A 12817-nucleotide genomic window follows, 5' to 3' on the forward strand; every position below is an offset into this window, starting at 1 on the left:
TAGTGAACCCTAGCTTAACAATTAGGAGATAGCTCTTTGATTCCTGTTGATTGCTCTTATCATTAGTCCTCACAACCTTTGATTGGCATGCTCTTCCCATGTTGTTGCAATTGACATGATTACTTGTTGATCCCCGTTCCTAGTGTTTTATTTCCTTGGTTACTTATTTTGTTAGTTGTTAGTATTCTCTCTTACCTTCGTCTTCGACCTAGCTTAGGCACATAATTGAAAGTGCTTGAACATTACCGTTCCTTTGGGTTCATTACTAACTCCATATGTATGACGGAGCTTGGTCACTTGCAGAAATGGTCCACAAAGGTCTTCCAATCCAATAAGCCTCGTACTTGTGAACGTTACTTTCATTCAACGATACTTCACGAGGACTATCGTTATAGTGTGGAATTACTTGTTCAAGTCCATACTGCCGCATCAGTCGGATTCTACATGCTCAAGTACAGACGCTAGACAAGCATGTCCTACCATACCGTTTGCAAATAGTAGCTTGCTAAACATGCCAAAAATATATGTCCTTCTACGATACACATGATAAGACTCAGAGATAGGGAAATATAAATTAGCAAGTTTTTCTAAGTCTACTTCATTACCACAAACAATTCTATTTAAATCTGAATCTGTTAGATTCAGATGGCGTTCAAAGTCTTGGTAATAATATTCATGTAAGGTAGGCATGGAAATAAGATTTCTAACAGGAAATCCAAAGATTGCACCAAATTCCTCTGGTAGAGGACAGATTTCATCATAATCAAATTTGAAACAGTGTGTTTCTGGACTCCAATAATCTAATGCTGCTCTAATAGATACCCCCTGCCTAACAAGTGAAATGGTAATCCATGAGATTACTAACAAGTGAATGGTTCGGAACCACGAAATGGTAATCCATATGCTAAACCGTGACCAAGCTCCGCGTAAACCCTTTTATCATTGTAGGCGTCGTTCGAAGTGCGCCTACGTCAAAAGCATGTTGTGAATATGCTTGGCACTCATAGGAAGTGGGAATTGACATTACGACTAGGGACAAATAAAGTAGGGAGCCACCAACAAGTTTTTAAGGAACTTGTAAACCGTTCATGGATCATAAAAGGCAACCACGATAAAGGGACAACGATGGCAACAACGATTGACCCGTGAAGGTTACACCCCATTCATAATCCATGGGATTACTAACTCCATATGGTTCGGAACCACGAAAGGAGGATCGGGGATGATGGTACGAAGTGAGTCGTGGAGTCACATTCGCCCGTATTGGCCTTTACTCGATTCTTATATTGAAAAGTTTTCCTGTGATCTCAAAGGCATACAAGCAAAATATTCAATTCACTCCAAACTATTATTTAACTAAATTGGTTTAAGATTAATGCACACATAATTCTAAAATATGGTGATCACTTGAATTAACAATACAATTAAAAGGGAACCTAAACCGGTTGTCCAAATTATCTTATTAGTCGTGATTTTCAATTACATATTCCCTTTAAACATGCAATATTGTGATCAATAAAAAATAAAATCAACATTAATACCAATTTAATCACAACAACATAAAATTGTTAGAATAATAATAATAATAATAAAAGAGCATGATCCTTACTTTGAATCTATTTGTTTGCAACTGCAAAACAATAAACGAGTTAGTAACTTCAAGGAAATAATAAAACAATAATTAAATTAAATTAAATAAAACTAAAGTTGATTTTGGGGCCAAACCCTCAAACGATTCTACCTTTCACGCCTTGGCTTAAGGACAGAACCTCGAGTAAAATATGGACTCTTTTGAGTGTTTGAAGAAGGAATTTTGAAGTGAAAAGGGTAGGCTAGTGTTTAGGTTAATAGCATAGAAGAGAGAAAAATAAGAATAATCGAATTCTGGTTGCCCTGTACAACAGAAATGAGGGGGTATTTATAGGGAAATGTGCTGAGGGAGCACACGAAACCCTAAAATGATAAAAACCCTAAAAAAGTATCCCGTGACACGGTCAGACTGTACCGTCAGATGGTACAAGTTCCCGTGACACGGTCAGTTTTGGAGTGACACGGGAAATTTTCAGAAAACGAAACGGAAAACGCGTTAAGGGTTTACGCGGAAAGGACACGGAACTTCCTGTGTCACGGCAGACCTCCCGTGTCACGGGAAGCCCCACCGTCAAACGGGAAGATTTCTCGTGACACGGTCAGGCTGTACCGTGACACGGTCAGTTCCAGTCCATTTTTCCTTCTAAATTCATTTTTAACCCTAATTTCTTTCGGCTTTTTAAGTGCCGATTGATAATTTCGGTCTTTTTTCTGACTTTTATTATTCGGGCTAAAATAAGAAAATAATAAAATAAAAATAAATAAAATATTTGGGCCAAAAATAAATAATAAAATAATAAAATAAAAAGGTTTGGGCTTAAAATTAATTAACAAGCTTGGGCTAAAATTAAAACTATGCTTTTACCAAACACCAAGACTAATCCATGGACCTTTCAAAAATGAGAATTTAATAAAATACGATTTCAAGCACTCTCGGATTAAATACTAAACCAGACCAATAGTGCCGGTGAAAGGTTATTTATCATCGGGTTTGGTTTTGGGGAGACATTTTTAGGTGTCTACAGAAGCCCCCACTTTGACTGAGTTTGTAGAAACGTCAGTTTCGAAAACGATAGTCAAAGTAGTCGATAGGGACGGAGAATGATTTAAGACGTTCTGCGATCCTAAATCACTCTGTATACGCCGATACCTGCAGAAAAATGTTAATTCCAAAGATAAAAGAGTAAAGGGATAGAATACATATCTGGCACCAGTGTGTCGGTGACAAACGAGTTTGGTATTTTCCTATGCTTGAAGGAATCTACCGAGTGACATTGTTGAAACGCTTTCCATGCTTGAGGAAAGCCGACTGAAGAGTTTGGTACCTTTCTAAGCTTGAAGAAAGCTACCGGATAATACTTTCCATGCCTGAGGAAAGTCGACGAACGAATTTGGTGTCATTCTATGCTTGAAGAATTCCACCGATAATGCCTTCCGTACTTGAGGAAAGCCGACAAAGGAATTTTGTGGTTTTCTATACTTGAAGAAAAATCCACTGATGATGCTTTCCATGCCTGAGGAAAGCCGACTTGGCGGTTTTCTATACTTGAAGAAAAATCTACCGATAACGCTTTCCAAGCCTGAGGAAAGCCGACTTGGCGGTTTTCTATACTTGAAGAAAAATCCACCGATAACGCTTTCCAAGCCTGAGGAAAGCCGACGATTGATAAGTGTATGGTGGTTCGATTATCCCCGAACGTGGGCCGCAGATAATTCACAATTTTAAGCCGATTATCCGACCATATTAAATGCTTAAAATGCCGAAAAATAGGCGTTGACGCTTGCCAGGTGTAAAATGGTAATTTTAGCCCCCTCTTAAATATCAGTTGGGATTTTCTGCGTAACCGTAGCAAAAAATAATCGCCCAATAAACTCGGAAAGTCAGCCTAACTGGTCAAAAAGCTAAGAATATTCTCTGACCAGGCTCAGATTTGCCGCGCCACGTCAGTAGGTTCCCGTGACACGGTCAGGGATTCCCGTCTGACGGGACTAGTATCCCGTGTCACGGGACACATATTTTTCTTTTTTTTTTTTTCTTTTCGCTGTTTGAATCAGTCAACAACGGTTACTTTTACTCTTTTTTGTCCTTTTCTGCCTTTAAATCCGTGTGCACCATTTCACCATTTCACATTTCTTCTTGCCTTCACACTTGCTTTCACCATTCACCACTTTAGCTTCTCTCTCCCCAAAAGCTGATGCGCCACGCCTGAGGTTAACCGCCGGCCGTTTGAAACTCGCCGTGACACGGTAACGGCGACCGTGACATGGTTTGTCTCTCTTTTTTTTCCTCCTTTTTGCTTTGCTGCGGTTGTTTGGCTACTGTACTGCGCTGTTGCTGTTTCGTTGCTGCTTCTGTTTCTGTTCCTGTACTGCCGCCCAGTTCACCGGAGCTCCGTCAGCTTTGAAGGTTTGCCATGACACGGTTGCTCTTGACCGTGACACGGTTAGTTTTGTCCGTGTCACGGCAGCTGCGCTGGTAACCGGAACATATTTTCGAGTTTTGGAGTTCGAATTTCACCAATTTTGTTGTAATTTCTCGATCTTCTCCTGATTTTCGACCTTTTACAAACATCCATGTAAGCTCCCTTTGATTTTTGCTTTGAATTTGCTTCACATTAACAATTTCATGACGATCAATTTGGGGATTTTTGATTTTGAAGCTTTATGTTGAAATGCTTGCCATGATTTTACTTGTATATGTGTACATGTGTGTTTGTGAGAAATTTGAGACAAAAAATTGCATGATTTGATGGAGAATTGAGCAAATCACCATTTTTGGGTGCTACTTTGTGACATAATATTCTTGTTTTGAAAGGGTAAAAAATGGTGGTGAATCTTGTGAAATGATGTGTTGATTCATATTTTTCATATGTACTATATTGTCATGGAGAACATAGTATCATGCAGCTAGGAGAACTGTAGTATTAGTTTGTCATGGAGAAACTAAATACCATAATTTTGCAAATTTTAGCCTTGAGGTAAAAATTTAGCATATAATTCAATAAACAACTAAATACCTTAGGAAATGATGCCAAGTATTTAGATTTTTATTATGATAAATACGCAATATAAAATGTTTAGGAAATGATGCTAAACACTTAGATTTTAATAAAATTTAGCGTATAATTCAATAAACAACTAAATAGCTTAGGAAATGATGCTAAGTATTTAGATATTTATTTTTTATTATAAATATGCAACTTAAAAATGTTTAGGAAATGATGCTAAACATTTAGATTTTTATAATAGCATGCCTAGACGACGAGATTGCGACCTTTCTACCCGCGACCGGCGTCGGGCTTTTCGAGAGGACACTCCCACTGTCCTTGAGGGCGTGGATGACGACGTCTTGGAGTCCGAGCCTCGGACTTCTACGAGTAGGGGTAGGTGGGTTCCACCTCCGTGGACCCCAGACCAGTTGGTTTTTTGCCGTGAAAACCACATCTCTCACCGCGCACTCTTCGGCATAGTCGATGGCACACTTCGCCAGCATGGTTCCGGGGCCGGTGATTTGATCCCTCGACTTTACCAGGTCATTACGGGGGATCCTGCTACGAGCGCCCTATGGGAGTCGTCTGGCTTGGTCGATTTCTACGCGGCGGTTGTAGGGTTTCGCAGCCCCCAAGGTTGCGGCGCGACGGTCGTTCGTGCATTGTTGGAGTATTTCTGGGATACTACCAACACGTTTCACTTTGTTTGGGGGGAGATGACGGTGACCCCCCTGGACTTCAGCATGATCAGCGGGCTGCGCTTTACTGACCGGGCAGTAGGCCAGATGTCTGATCTATCTTGGACATCGGCTGAGGTAGCTGATTTGTTGGGTCCGGTCGTTCAGCACATCAGGACCCGACCGGTGTCTCGAGGTGGTCCTAGGAGTGGACGATCGGAGTCGGCTTCAATTCTTGCTCGCGGCTTTGATATGGAGGATACGACGGCCGAGCAACGGGTGCGGATCTTCATCTTGATCCTGATCTCTATGACCCTCTCTCCCGACAGGAGTTCACGCGTGCTCCTCTACTACCTCCCCTCTTTGGCCAAGATTCCCGAGATAGGATCCTACAGCTGGGCCAGTCTTGGGTACGCGGATCTTCTTCTATCTCTATGTCATGGCTGCCGTCAACTGAATAACGAGTCCCCTATCACCGTTTACGGCCTGTGGAGAGTCGTAGAGGTGATGATCTTTTCCCTTCTTGTTTCATTTCGGCTTGTTCGATTCGTGTGCCGAATGTTATTTTTGTTGCAGTTATGGTTCTACGAGTACTTCCCAGGCTTGGCTCCTCGCCGGCGTCGGGGAGTGGTCCATGACTTCCCCGTCGGAGCCAGCTGGCGTGACCGAGGAGAGTCACGGGTGGAGTCTGTTCCGGCGCTTCGTGCGCTACTACGCCGAGGCACCTCTTCCGTTGGCGTAAGGATTAGCTTTGTTGCGTTTTTTTCCTTCTGATGTTGTTTCTGTTGTTCCATGCCTAACTTTTAATGGTTTCCAGGTTCCCATCGATGTCCAGTATTGTCCTTGGGCCGGGATGACTGATCTACCCGAGGTCCTACGTCTTTCAGTGTACTGTACCATCTTGGTTGGTACTGGGCGCTTCGTCTGGTATTTAGGGGAGCGAGTCGTCCGTCAGCATAGCGGCGATCGCTTTGTGGTGCCTTCATCCCCGCCAGAGTCGATGCTGGACTCCCGCTTGATCAGAGGGTTGATCAACAGGGGAGAGCACTACACTCTTCCGTGGCAGGAGCTCGTTCACATGGAGAGCGACTATGCGCGGGATTTGCTTCCCTCTCTGGCTCCTCCATCCCGTCTTCCCGAGGTATGATTTCTTTCGAGAATCTTCTTTTCTAGTCTCTGTTTTAAATACTCGAATAACTTGATTATTCGATCATATTTCCAGACGACCATCCACCCTGTGGGGAGGATTCAGATTCCTCCTCAGTCTGTCCGTTACCCTGGGCCGATCGGTATCACGGAGGACCATATTGCCGACGCGCCGGAGGGTTATAGACAGGCGCAAGAGTCAGTGCCCGAGGTTTTTGAGCCGGTGAGTTTTCTTCGACGCATTATCCACTATTTTAATGCTGCTTATTACTGATTTTTCTTTGTTTTATCCTTAGCCTAACCGCCCGGAGGTGATGGGAATCATGAAGCTGGTGGACGCGCTGAAGTATTGCATCATCAAGCTTCGGCGTGGTGTGAGTTGTCGGAGCTCTAGCGACGTCCTTGAGGTATCACTTATTTTTTTCCTTTCTACCATTTGTTTTATTTTGCATCATTGACACCTTTTGATTTTGTGTTTTTCAGGAGCGACGGAGGTCCCGCTCGCGCTCAAGGCCCAGAGGCTCGGACGAGGAGCTTGGTCGTGGTAGACGATCTCCTGAGGCTCACCGGCATTCTCAGCGAGAGCCTCCGACTACTCAGCCATTCGAGGAGGCTCAGTGGCAGCAGGGTCAGTCTTCTCAGCATCCGTCATTTTCACATCCTCCAGTTCCCGAGTTTGGGTCTTCTTTGGATCCTGGTTCATTCTCGGCTCCATTATCTGGGATTCCTCCACCGCTGTCGGGCTTGTTCTCGGTTCCGATGTATGGGACGATGCCTTCGCCGACGATTCCAGTATCTTTGGGCCAGTCTACTCCATTTTCCGGTTGGACGGGTCCTGCCCTGAGCTTAGCTATTGCCGGGCCTACGGGGACTAGTAGGGACGCTACTCCCCGTACTCGAATGGTCGAGGGACTCTTCGGTTCGCCGCTCCCATACTAACAGGGTGGACCACATGCACAGGGTCAAGATGAGACTGATTCTGATTCTAGAGATTTTTGACCGAGGGTTTTTGTGCATACTGTGATGACACTTGACACATTTATGTATTACGACTCTTTGTACATTATTTACAGTTTATATATCTACTATTTTGTGTGTTAGTGTGTGTTTGAGACTCTTTGTGTGTGATTGTGTACTTATTAATGACACGACGAAAAAACATAAGTGGAGTAATGGAGGGTACCGACCTTCCCCAAAAGAAAAGAAATAAAAAAACACTCAAAATAAAATTACTTTCCCCAAAAGAAAAGAAAAGAAAAGAAATAAAAATAAAATGATGAATAATAAATATAAAAAATATCTTCCCCAAAAGAAAAATAAAATAAAAAACAAAAGAAATAAAATCATAAAATAAAATAAAGATAAAAATAAAAAAAAGGTGAGAATTTTATTAGAAATAAAACTCTCAGAAAAGAATGAAAAAATAAACGTTAAAGATAAGAAAATACAAAAAATCCGGATAGATACGGAAAAGATGAAAAAATATAGCGCGCAAGGTGCCATGTCACGGCACTGTTCACCGTGTCACGCATATTATTCCGCGGTTTGTTTTACGCGTGTGAAAAGATAAATTCTGGGCAGTTTCGAGCGCTTTTGCTATAAAATAAGACCAGATTATTCATGATATGCATAATTACGAAACACAAAATAATTTAGAAATTCATATTTCAATAATCATGTCTCAGAATTTTGATAATACGTTTCGCGACTGGTCTTATTCTTTGACCAATGCTGAAAAAAGAGAGTTAGAATTATTTCATGTCAGGGGTTTGCTAGCCCTGCGACATGTAGCTATTGAACATGATTTTCTTAGAGCAGCATTAGATTATTGGAGTCCAGAAACACACTATTTCAAATTTGATTATGATGAAATATGTCCTCTGCCGGAGGAATTTGGTGCAATCTTTGGATTTCCTGCTAGAAATCTTATTGCCATGCCTAACTTACGTGAATATTATTACCAAAACTTTGAACGCCATCTGAATCTAACAGATCCAGATTTCAATAGAATTGTTTTGTGGTAATGAAGTAGACTTAGAAAAACTTGCTAATTTATATTTTAATCGCCCTATCTCTGAGTCTTATCATGTGTATCGTAGAAGGGCATATATTTTTTGCATGTTTAGCAAGCTACTATTTGCAAACGGTAGGGTAGGACATGCTTGTCTAGCGTCTGTACTTGAGCATGTAGAATCCGGAAGATCTCCTATGCCGATGTGCCTTGGAGAAACATTTCGTGGTCTTGACGAGGCAAAATCTGACCAGAAAGCCATCAGGAAAGGCTCTCTGGTACTACTACAGGTAACAATACGCTCCGAATAGCCCCCGTGACACAAAACAGTCGCCGTGTCACGGTTGGGGTCTGCCGTGTCACAGAATTTTTTTTTTTTATTATTTTTATTTTTACTAATATATATATATATATTTAGCAGATTTGGTTGATGGAGCGTTTGGAATTATTTGAAGCCCCTGACGATATTGAAAAATATGGCCCCAACGACTTAGTCCGTAGGAAGAAGAATTATTCTGCGAACATGTCGTATGAAGATTGGAAAAATTTCTTTGCAAAGAGAGAATTTTCCATTCGTTGGGTGGTGCCTTGGTGGAGGCTTACTAGGATGGTTGGCACGAATGAAACTCCATATTTCCGAGTTCCTAGTATCTCCAAATTGACCTTTTACTGTCCCTCTCGACTGATGCGGCAGTATGGACTTGAACAAGTAATTCCACGGTATAACGATAGTCCTCGTGAAGTATCGTTGCATGAAAGTAACGTTCACAAGTACGAGGCTTATTAGATTGGAAGACCTTTGTGGACCATTTCTGCAAGTGACCAAGCTCCTCCTCCCTTATCTAGTGTATACAAGCCATGGTTGAATCCTAGAAGCAGGAGGGAACGATTCGGATCACGCAAGTCTGATGTAAAGAGTCGTCTTAGAGATAAGAAAGCTCCTCTTAAAGATCGCCTAGGTCCGAGAACACAAGGAATTGAGTTTAAGACTCCTAAGATGCCAAGAAAGAAGACCTATGTGAAAGGAAAGGGTAAAGAAAAGATGGTGTATAGGGAGAAGTAACCGAAAAAGTTCAAGAAAGGTGAAAGGGGTGAAAGTTCGACTAGGGGTGTGACGGTTCGGGCTACAAAAGACACACTAATAGTGAAGGCCGACCTAATTGAGCAAGAGAAGGATGTTCCTAAAGAGAAGAGAGATTAGATCAATAGTGCTTTGCATTTTATTATTTATAATTTTTATTTAAAATAAGGCGTATGATGCCAATATTGTAGTCGCATTTATTTTAATAATAATAGCGCATTTATTTCTTAAAATAAAAATTACAATGACTTTTATTTATTATCCGAGTCAAGGAGTCGGACGCAATGGAAGAACGAAAACAAAAACTCGAACAGGAAATTCGCAACGAATTCGCCAATAAATAAAACGGGAAACTGAAAATCTGCCGTGTCACGGTCTGAGGGTCCCATGACGCGGTTCCAATTCCCGCGTCACGACAAAATTTTTTTTTTTTTTTTTTTTTTGTCAGACAGGGTGACGTGGCACGGAACAGTTCTCCCATCAGACAGGAACAAATCCCGTGTCACGGGAGGCACTCTGTCCTTTTTTGCCGTTCAGAGTTTGCCGTGACACGGGATTTTCTCCCGTCAGACGGGAATATCTCCCGTGTCGCGGCATACTTACCCCTTTTTTTTTTTTTTTTTGCCGTGACGCAATGCTTAACCGACGCGCATATTAGATCAATAGAGGGAGGATTTTTTTTATTTTAAAGTGGTCGGGCCCCCTTGAGGGGTTGCCTACGTATCCTAAAAAAAGGAATCAGGCCAGACGTAGCTCTATTGGGTCATGAACCCATGCGACTAGGCGTAGAATTTCTTGAGTTGATCCAAGTTGGTTAAATTATAGAAGCCGTTACCGTCCATGTCTACTAATTGTGCCGCTTCGCCAGACAGGATGGCTTTAACAATATACGGGCCTGACCAGTTTGGTCTGAACTTTCCTCTTGGATCTAACACATTTTTACGAAGTGCCTTAAGCACTAGATCACCCTCTTTGATATTCCTAGTATTGACTTTTTTATTAAAATGTCGTGCCATACGCTGTTGGTAGGTTTGGACATGATGCAAAGTTGCCAAGCGTTTTTCATCAAGTAAGACCAGTTCGTCGTATCTTGCTCTAATCCAGTCGACTTCATCTAGTTGGCTTTCCAATGCGATTCGGAGAGAAGGTATCTCGAGCTCGATTGGTTGTACAGCTTCGACGCCAAAGACTAAAGAGAAAGGGGTAGCCCCTGTCGACGTACGAATAGAGGTTCGATAACCCCAAAGGGCAAAATGTAGCTTACTTGGCCAATCCTTATAATTTTCCGTCATCTTTTCGATGATGGTCTTCACATTTTTGTTGGCCGATTCGACTGCTCCGTTCATTTGTGGTCTGTAAGGTGATGATCGATGATGTTTGATATGATATTTCTGCAACAATTCCGCGCATTCGGCTTGGAAATGTGTTCCATTGTCACTGATCATCTCATGTGGCACTTCATAACGAGAATGAATTCATGCCCCCCTTGTCCTGGTGGTGTGATTTTTCCAATGATGTCAATGCCCCAAGTGGAGAAAGGCCATGAAGAAGTATACGTGTAGAGAAGCGAAGGTGGAACATGCTGTAAGTTTGCATAGATTTGACACTTCATACATTTCTTAACGTACTCGTGACAATCTCTCTCCATAGTAGTCCAATAGTAACCTTGTCGTTAAATCTTTTGGACTAGCATTTTTGCATTCATGTGGGTTCCACATATACAAGCATGAAGGTTTTCCATGGTTTTATGTGCTTCTTTCTTGACTATACATAAGAGATTCCTTCTCGTTGCGGTTCTCTTGTGGAGTTCTCCCCTGATGAGCACATATTGTGAGGCTAGGAGCCTCAAAGCACGGCGTGCCCTTTTATCAGTATTAGGAGGGTACTCTACTTTTGTCACATAATTAAGGATGTCTGTATACCATGGCTCTTCATCTTCCTCCTGTGGTTCTTGTTCATCATCAAGTGCATGAACATAAGCTGGTTCATATCGTCTCTCTATGGTCAGTGGCATTCTGATCGTGTCAGCTGGAATTCGCACCATTGATGCTAACTTAGCTAGTGCGTCGGCGAACTGGTTTTATTCTCTAGGCAAATACGTATATTCCACTTCATCTAGTTGCTCCGTGAGAGTTTCCAGATGAGCTTGATACGTAGCGAGACTTTCACTCCTCACTTTCCATCTCTTAGAGATTTGGTTAATGATTAGCGAAGAGTCACCGTAGATTCTGATTTTCTTGATTCCCAAGGCGATAGCTGTTTCTAACCCCAAAATGCATGCTTCATATTCTGCAGCATTATTGGTGACATCAAAGTCGAGCTTCATGGAAATTGGGATGTGTTCTTCATTGGGCGATACGAGCAAGACTCCTACGCCACATCCTTTTTGGTTTGAAGCTCCATTGAAGTAGAGCGTCCAACTATCGTCTTCGGTCATGAGTAAATCTTCGTCAGGGAAATCGTACTCATCTTCTTCTTTTTTAGCTTCTTCTAGCGGAAAGTCTGCTAAGAAGTCAGAAACTGCAGAACCTTTGATGGCCTTTTGTGGCACAAATCTCAAGTCAAATTGAGCTAGATTTACTATCCACCTTGATAATCTGCCGTTGAGTGTTGCTTTCTCGAACAGGTATTTGAGAGGATCCATCTTAGACACGACATACACTGTATGAGTGAGCATGTAATGTCTCAGTTTCTGTGCGGCCCATACAAGTGCGAGACACAATTTCTCCAGTGGCGTGTATCGTGTCTCATATCCTTGGAGTTTCTTGCTCAAGTAATAGATTTCATTCTCCTTGCTTTCGATCTCTTGTGCTAGCATTGCCCCCATCGTTTCTCTTGTGACCGTAAGGTAGAGTCGAAGAGGAAAGTCAGGTATTGCTGGCGCTAGCACGGGTGGGTTTGCCAAATACTCTTTGATTTTGTCGAAAGCCTTTTGGAAGTCATCATCCCATGTGACTGGGACATTCTTCTTAAGATTCTTGAATATAGGTTCACATATCGCTGTGAGCTTTGATATGAACCTACTTATATACTGCAACCTTCCAATGAAGCCTCGAATCTCCTTCTCATTTTTGGGTGGAGGCATGGCCATGATCGCTTTTACTTTTGAAGGATCTATTTCAATCCCTCGGGAACTGATCACATATCCAAGTAATTTGCCTGACGTGACTCCGAATGCACATTTTGCTGGATTTAATCTCATGTTGTACTTACGGAGTCTTTCAAAAAACTTGCGAAGTGCGACGATATGGCCTGGGCGATCCTTAGACTTGACAATCATATCATCGACATAGACCTCCACCTCTTTATGCATCATATCATG

Source organism: Chenopodium quinoa, unplaced genomic scaffold (genome assembly GCF_001683475.1).
Source record: "Chenopodium quinoa cultivar QQ74 unplaced genomic scaffold, ASM168347v1, whole genome shotgun sequence".
NCBI classification, from domain to species: domain Eukaryota; kingdom Viridiplantae; phylum Streptophyta; class Magnoliopsida; order Caryophyllales; family Amaranthaceae; genus Chenopodium; species Chenopodium quinoa.